Genomic DNA, 6245 nt, shown 5'->3' on the forward strand with positions numbered 1-6245 from the left:
TAAGAAACTTTTTGCCTGCACACATGTTCATAGCCCAAGCTTACAACGCATCAAAACGTGGCAGTTTTCCACATTTTGGGTAATTAAAGGACTGAAGACATGTTTTTGTGCATTCGATTACTTTGGAGAAAACTGAAGCCGAGAAACCAGGGACATCTCCTAATACTTCCGAACAGTTAAAAGATTCAGCACCCAAGGTAAACGTGGGGCATTAAACATTCATCTCAGCTATCACAGCCACCGCCAGAAGGAGAGCAGATGTCAAAGAACAAGGAGAAGTCGTATGCATGGAAAATAGAGTTAGAGTCATAGTTAATTTAGAACTCTTTAAAAACTCCAGTCAGCACTTTATATTCTACCAACAATAAACAAACAGCCTAGTAGCAAGTTATCAGAATAGTTCCTCAAGGGTAGCTTCTCCTCAACCAACACTGATATTCTTGACTACAAGAAAGCTGCTCCTTATACAGCACCATAGGTGAACCTTGGCACCACTGATTTTCTTTTTGTTTCCTCTTTATTATTTAAGCCATTTCGATCACAAACAAACTGAAATGGTCGCTTGATTTGGTTGAACATGTGTGCAGGCAAAACGTTTCTTACAACGCATCAAAACGTAGCAGTTTTCCACATTTTGGGTAATTAAAGGACTGAAGACATGTTTCTGTGCATTCGATTACTTTGGAGAAAACTGAAGCCGAGAAACCAGGGACATCTCCTAATACTTCCGAACAGTTAAAAGATTCAGCACCCAAGGTAAACGTGGGGCATTAAACATTCATCTCAGCTATCACAGCCACCGCCAGAAGGAGAGCAGATGTCAAAGAACAAGGAGAAGTCGTATGCATGGAAAATAGAGTTAGAGTCATAGTTAATTTAGAACTCTTTAAAAACTCCAGTCAGCACTTTAGTTGTATTTATTAGTTAGTTTAATAGCTGATAGGTGTCAGTAGAGGTAGTTATCGACTCCCCTCATGCTGGAGGAGGAAGTTCGAATTAGTTAGAATAAGGATTCTATATATAGCTAAAACAGAAATGTAACAGGGGTTGGAAATTTGATAAACAAAGCATTGTTTTGGCTTATGTAAAGACAGATTTCAGTAATATAATTTGGGCTTCTTTACTTCTCAGGATTCATGAGGGATTTCTACGTTCAGAATGTATGATTTTATCTTTTCCTTTATGTCTTTTTACAGTTGCATAGGTGTACAATCACTCAGAATTCACTGATTGTGCTCTGACTTCCTGTGTGCACTTATGAGCTGTGGTTCCATATGTGTGTTGTGTTCTGAACATCTAAATGCTAAGTGCCCTGACTTCTATGTAAAGGCAGTATCATTATTTACTGAGTTATTGTTGACTCCATAGGCCCAATGGAAACTTGTTTAATGTTTTTCCAGCATTCATATTTGTCACTGTTATTTCACAAGAGTTAGCCATCTTATTCTTAATTAAAATCAATAACCCTTTGAGAGAGCCCTCTCAGGCTAAGGAGGCTAAGCCTTAGTCAAAAGATTGGTTTGAAACAGTTACTTGAAGTCTTCCTGGTCTGCAGCCTTCCAGGGCTTGATTTTGAGATAACAGTTCCCACCAAAGGAAAAACTCATCATAAAAGTTGTTTTAGGGACCTCGCCACCCCCTAGTCTCTTCATCAAATCAGCCCATCTACCTATACGTGGATCTCTTGGGCTGATGATGGTAGAGATCACTTTGGGTCGAAGCCCTAGTATCCTCTCAAAGAAGAAAGTGAAAAGGATGGTACCATACCCAAAATGTTTGGTATTACTCCTTTTTATAGAAGTGAGTTGCTTCTTTAGATTGATCAGGAGGGTTGTACACCAATCAAAGATTGTGGTGAGGTAATCCAATGCTAGGCTCATTGTAACATGCGATGCTTGGTGCAATGAAGTTGAACCTGCTACCCTCACAATAGTAAAAAGGAGAATTCTAAGGGGTAGACTCTTCACATTCTTTATTGGTATCCATGTCCCTACCTTCTCATTATTTCGAGCGTAATATATGTGAATGTAATCATCTACGCTGAGACTGCCTCAGGCCTTCCCTTGCAAGTTAACTGGTTCCCCTCTTCGGGAAAGACCAGTGATGAAGTGTATATATTCTACTTCAATTCGCAATGGAATTTTATCAATCATAAAAGCATCCTCTTCTAGATCCTGTTAGCTCTGCTACATAATCCAACATTTGAGGATCTAATTTAGTCCTGATTGGGTTATTTGCGCACAGAAGGATGCCCAAAAAACGGATACAAAGTGCCACAAAAGCCTTCAAAATCCTCTTAAGGCCTCCACTGATCGAAATGGTTGCAAAGGAAAAGCCCTTGGGAGGGCGAAAATACACTATCGGAGGAGGCAGGCAGCGGCAGCGACATGAGACATCGCCGATGAGCGATCGCCGATATCGCATCGGCGTATCGCAATGGAGGACTTACAAAAGATTTGGGCTTTATTATTTGCGCGATGAGCGATCGCCGATATCGCTATCGACGTATCGCTATCGGCGTTTCCAATGGAGCATGGGCCTTTCGCATATATATGAGCGATCGTCGATATCACATCGGCGTATCGCTATCGGCGATGTCAAAGGGGCGGGGCTTTAACATATATATTTGCGATGCGATGGGCCGGACCCGATAGTTATACAGCACTCCATTTCATAATATTTCAGGTCCGCGCCCGTCGCATTTTCAATGTTTTTTGTGTATGTTCTTTGTATAAAGAAAATACAAAGGATGCCTGGCGGGTGCGATTGCGATGGGTCTCGGATCCGAAAAGGTTCGGAAATAAAATATATATATGGTTCAAATCCGCCAAAGCCATTTTTCGTGATTTTGCAGCAGTTATGTGTATTTTCAAATATAAAGAAATAGAAGACTGGCCTGTTAAGACATGCATTGTGACCCGAAAGGCGACCTGATAGAGGAGTTATGCATGCATTGACTGTTGAAATTTAAAATGTGGCAAAGTGGGCAAGATCTCTCAGCGGCACGGAATGTGCTAAGGAAGGCATGGAGCAGTACAGCGTAGCAGGCAGCTGCATTCAATTAACAGAATGGCCAAGAAGAAAAGGACGAGCCTCGAGCAGTTAAATACATTTATCAGTGATGGGTTTCTTTCAGCCGACATTCCACCTGCTCATGAAGGACAACAGAATATCAGAGAAGATCAATTTTGTTTACTGACACAGTCACGCTATAGCAGAGACCCATACCAAGCAGTTAGAGCGGGTGGTGATCCATTATGATCCCTCCACGCATAGGTTAGCAGAGATATTTTGTAATGAAGCACCATATATACCCAGAACAAAGATGTAATTGGGGGATGAGTGTTAGATGAAAGTTACCTTGCTGTAAGGTTCAACTTCTGGAGACTGTAACTACCTTGTAACCTGTAGCGTCTGGTCTTCATTTCCAGCTAATACAAGCTTCTTTTGCTGTTAATTGCTCACTTTCCACTTCTCTTTCTTGTTCCAGGCTGTGCCTGTTTGCATTGATTCATGTTCTGTTAATGTTTAGCATTAGAGGGGCTGTCATCCCACCTCTGTGTTAGGATTTAGCTATATCATTGAATGTGCATGCAGGTTTCTGTTGTTTCAATACCAGAGAGTTGTCATCCTGTCTGGGTATTAGATAATAGATTTACAGAACTCCTAACTGGTTGCAGCCAGCCATCACAGGGTCCTGTGCATCTGCTGGTGTGGTCAGTTTTCTCCATTATCACCTTACCCTCAAACTGTGAGTAGTTGGTGGTTAAAAGCCTTGTAGTTTGGGGGTGTTCACCCATGTCTGGGGTCAATCATAGTAGAAGTGGTTATCTGGCTTGAATATGCAGCATTTGTTTCATTCATCCACCATTTATCCAACATATTTGTTGAGTTTGTAATGTTCCTAAGCATCACCGATATGCAACCTAGGTGAGTTTCTTGGGGTGATTACATTAAATGGTGCCATTGCCGGGGAAAGGATAATATTAGCTCAGCTTCCCTGGGAGACGACACAGCTTTAGGCGTTGATGACAGACAAGGTTTGAACACAGATTTTGGTTGTAATCATCTGTCTAGCGACTCAACTGGAGGAAGGCCATCCTTTGGCGACTCCACATTGAAGTTCTGGTGCAGTTCGTGAAGCATGCTCGGAGAAATCTTCAGAAATCACTAGCTGGCCAGTGCCTGATCCTGAGAAGATTGTTAATCAAAGAAAACTTTGCAGACGGGAGCATCAGGATCAGGTAAGCCTTAAAGAATTTTTATGCGTCTCTGTTAGTGAAGTTCACCTTCAGAGATTCATACCGCTCTCAGTTATTCATTTCCTTTTCGGACCTCAGTAGAAAAAGTATCCCATACTTTCCGTCAATTTCCTCTATTTCTATTATCCATTGCATCACTTCATACCACTCAGTCTACCAGTACCCTTTCATTTAGGCTCAGTCATGGCAGGCCATCAAGCTCTCACAAAGATAGAACGAATAGTTGCTGCCAGGTATGGACGTTTGGTCTTGCCTTCTCCTCTAAGTACCATGCCTGTAGGAGATTTTCGAGAATACATGCCTAAGTTTACTGGTGCAGAGGGAATATCAGCTAAAGAACATTTAGAGTCCTTTTATAGCTATGCTGATAACCTGGATATCTATGAAGAGGATGTGTGGATGAGGGTTTTTGTCCTAAGCTTAGAGGGGGAGGCTAGAAATTGGTTCAGACAATTACCCCCTAGGTCCATTGCACACATTGAGGCCCTAGATGATGCGTTCCTAAAGCACTGGGGGAATAACTCAGTGATCAGTAAGGGAGAGGAAAGCTCTCCATCATTTTTGGTTTCTTTGTATGCTCAAGTGACAAGCCCTCTAAGTTGCCCCATGAACACTGAGGCAGGAAATAGCTCAATGCCCAAGCTTGAGACTGATCACCTCAATCTTGATACTCTAATGCCTGCTCAAATGGCCCTCACAAAAAATGAAAAGGCAGCTTGCCAGATAACAGAGGGAGAGGATGTGCAGTTTTGGGAATCCTCCTTGGAAGAGGACTGTCCTAAAGAAGATGCTGGAGCAGGTGATGTCTGTGTGTCCTCCACACAAGAGTACATTGGTTTGCCATTCATGTTAACGGTGTAGGCCACAGATAGCACAAAGAAGTACACAGCATTCATTTTTATCCAGCAGGTGTACAAAGGCTCCTCTGAACAACATCCAAGGAGAAAAATACGCAGAAGGGAAGTGAAATATGATCCCTATCTACCTATCAAGCTCAAATATCCCAAACTGTTTGAGGTAGGGGATCAAATAAATCCAATCCTGCTGATATATGGTGAACCGGGCTGAGAGCAGGAGAAACAGTTTGGTTGCCCTACAAATGGGAAAATTTTGAAGTTTAAGTTTTCAGGCTTTTATGTTTGTATTCAAGTTCTTTTACAGTTTTAAGTTGTATGCTTAGTTGACTCCATGCCCAATGGACACTAGGCAAGTGTTTTTATAGCTATTTTGTATGAAGGCATTGATCTGCAGGTTCTTGAGACCTCACAGGGAGGATCTCATCCCCAGAAGGAGCCAGTGTTAGCTCTGCTACATAATCCAACATTTGAGGATCTAATTTAGTCCTGATTGGGTTGTTTGCGCATAGAAGTATGCCCAAAAAATGGATACAAAGTGCCCCAAAATCCTTCAAAATCCTCTTAAGGCCTCCACCGATCGAAATGGTTGCAAAGGAAAAGCCCTTGGGAGGGCGGAAATACACTATCGGAGGAGGCAGGCAGCGGCAGCGACATGAGACATCGTCGATGAGCAATCGCCGATATCGCATCGGCGTATCGCAATGGAGGACTTACAAAAGATTTGGGCTTTATTATTTGCGCGATGAGCGATCGCCGATATCGCTATCGGCGTATCGCTATCGACGTTTCCAATGGAGCATGGGCCTTTCGCATATATATGAGCGATCGCCGATATAGCATCGGCGTATCGATATTGGCAATGTCAAAGGGGTGGGGCTTGTAACATATATATTTGTGACCCAATGGGCTGGACCCGATAGTTATACAACACTCCATTTCATAATGTTTCAGGTCCACGCCCGTCGCATTTTCAATATTTTTTGTGTATGTTCTTTGTATAAAGAAAATACAAAGGATGCCTGGCGGGTGCGATTGCGATGGGTCTCAGATCCGAAAAGGTTCGGAAATAAAATATATATATGGTTCAAATCCGCCAAAGCCATTTTTCGTGATTTTGCAGCAGTTA

The sequence above is a fragment of the Pinus tabuliformis genome, chromosome Q, assembly GCF_031772625.1.
Source record: "Pinus tabuliformis cultivar Carrire ecotype Pingquan chromosome Q, CPIR1, whole genome shotgun sequence".
Taxonomy (NCBI): domain Eukaryota; kingdom Viridiplantae; phylum Streptophyta; class Pinopsida; order Pinales; family Pinaceae; genus Pinus; species Pinus tabuliformis.